Source organism: Tenrec ecaudatus, chromosome 15 (genome assembly GCF_050624435.1).
Source record: "Tenrec ecaudatus isolate mTenEca1 chromosome 15, mTenEca1.hap1, whole genome shotgun sequence".
Taxonomy (NCBI): Eukaryota; Metazoa; Chordata; class Mammalia; order Afrosoricida; family Tenrecidae; genus Tenrec; species Tenrec ecaudatus.
The window spans coordinates 63,078,546-63,081,224 of NC_134544.1; the positions used below are offsets into that span (position 1 = coordinate 63,078,546).

General features: G+C 41.8%; 1 pseudogene; it reads right to left on the bottom strand.

Annotated features, from left to right (window-relative positions):
• Positions 1-362: 362 nt before the first annotated feature.
• LOC142427484 (aminoacyl tRNA synthase complex-interacting multifunctional protein 1 pseudogene) lies at positions 363-2,264 on the bottom strand (annotated as a pseudogene).
• Positions 2,265-2,679: the final 415 nt, after the last annotated feature.

Sequence of the window (2,679 nt, forward strand, 5' to 3'; positions counted from 1 at the left end):
ATATTCCATGTGGACTTAGTTGTTGCCTCAATTAGATGGCTGCTTGTTTGGAAGCCAAGTCTTTAGACCTCAGCCACTGTTCTTTCTGACAGTTGAGCATCATTTAGTGTCTTTGCCACATTTTGCTACGGCACCCATATCTTCATGAGGTTGATATCACGAGGCCCATGCCATAAGAACTAATTGTTCTTAGATTGGGACCAGAATGAAATGCAAACCCCAAATCCACTCATATACATATGGTCTATATATGTCTCTGGTTCACCTTAGAAACATCATTGTCAGTTTTAAAAGTCATTTATATTCCTATTTATTGTTAATAAGACTTTCTTCTGGGATGTCTGTAACAGAAGTGTTTCCCTTTACTGGATTCCACTGTTGCTCACAGTTGGATCCCTGCACACTCCTTCCCTCTCCCCTTTGTATGGAGCCCCACACACAGCATGTGTGTAAAGATGGGGCAGATTAGCCCCCAAATTTTCTTCTTAGGATTTAGCTTGTAGTCAGGCTCTCCGGGGAAAGTACCAAAAGGAATTCTGTCTCCAGGAACAGACTCATTAGGAGGAGACAAGATTTCTGTTTTCTCTGGGGAACTAGCACACGTCACCGTTGTCTGCACCAGGACTCTGCTCATTTTTGCAGGTTTCAGATTACAAAGCAAAATCACCATCCAATTTTGCATCTGTTCGAGAAGAACACCAGTCACCGGGCCGCTGACAACTGTTCTTGGTACTGATTCCCCATCATCTACATCTACATACAAAGAATCTGCATCAGGATTAAAAAAATTATTATTAAATGATAATCCTATTAGGGACTATTACAACTCCTTAAAATCCACACATCAGTTGCATCAGGTGTGTTTGTACATATGTTGCCTTCATTCTTTTCTAGACATTTACTTTCTATTGAAACCTCGGTATCAGTTCCTCCTTTTGTCCCTCCCCTACCCTCCCCGCACCCTCATATCCCCTTGATAGATTATAAATTACTATTATTTTCATATTTCACACCAACCACTGCCTCCTTTTCCCCATGTTTTCTGTTATTCTTCCCCCTGGAGAGGGGTGCATAGTTATGTGTTGATCATTGTGATTGGTTCCCCCTTTTTCCCTTCCTCTCCCCCACTTCCCCTTACTCTTCTGGTATCGCTATTCCTACTCCTGTTCCTGATTCCGTGTGTCATGAACCCCCATCTCTTATCTATACCTGTGTACATGCACCGGTCTAGTCTGAGTTGAGAGGCAGCACTGGGGTCATGATGGTTGGGGGTGAAGAAACCTCAAGGAACCAGAGGAGTATTGTGCTTCATCAATTCTTTAATGCACCTTGGTTGACTCCCCCTTCCCATTCATTAGCCTTCAGAGAATTGCAAATCAAAACAACGATGAGATACCATCTAACACCCTTGAGGCTAGCCCAAATCAGAAAAACAGAGAGCAACAAATGTTGGAGGGGATGTGATGAGATGGGAACTTTCCTCCTTTGCTGGTGGTCTTGTAGATAGGTACAACCGCTATGAAAAGTGATTTGGCAATACTTAAAAAAATGAAAATTGATCTACCTTATAACCCAGCTATCTTTCTACTGGGCACATACCCAGAAAAGGTAAGATATGCCCAGTCGTATGTGCTCCAATGTTTATTGGGATGCAATTCACAGTCACAAAGAGTTGGAAACAACCTACATTTCCATCGGTAGACAAGTGCATCGGTAAACTCTGGCACATACATCAGGATGTTTTTAACAGTGGTATTTCAACCAATCCAAAAATCCAGGCTGGAAACATTCATTGGTCTTGAATCAGCACTTCCAGTTCCTGACTGCTACTGTTTTTTTCTTTCTCCTTCTCAGTTTTCTCTCTTTTACCTTCTTGTCTTCTCCTCCTGTTGATCTGTTCTTTGGCACCCAAAGGTCTGGTTGTTGGTGGTGTAGACTATATCACCTTTGTAGAAAGTGTAGAATGACCTTGTAGTGGAATACCAGATGGAAACGGTATTTGTTTTACTCCATTTAGAATTTCAGCCTGGTTTAACTCTTGTTTCAGTTCTTTAATTTCTTCCGTTATTTTAGCTTTTTCAACTTGAAATTTCTTCTCCTCTTTCAGCATTGTCTGCAAAGTTGTTTCCTTCTTTAAAAGAGTAACTTGCTGCTTAAGATATTCAATATTTTGATTTGCCTTCCCCCCACTTTGGTTCCAGTCTCTTCAGAGCAACATCATGGGTTTTCATCCTTGCCAAGATGTGGCAAAAAACACAGAGATGTTTCAAAGATTCCAAATGGCCTCTGCCTCTGACACCATAGTCATTTTATGCTAGAGATTATGGTTTTTTTGTTTTTTCTCTCTCTCTTTTTTTTTTTTAATCTTTTTATTGGGGCTCATAAGGCTCTTATCACAGTCTGTGCATACATCAAATGAGCAAAGCACCCTTATACATTCGTTGCACTCATCACTCTCATAATTCACCTTCCACTTGGGTTCCTGGAATCAGCTCGGTTTCCCTTTCTTTCCCCCGTCCTCCTCCCTCCCCGATCCCACCCCTGGTTCCTTGATAGTTTATAAATAATTATTATATCTTATCTTACACTCCCCGGCGTCTCCCTTCACCCGCCTCCCCCTTGACAATCTCCCAGAGAGGAGGTTACACATAGATCTCCGAGATCGGTTCTCCCTTTCTA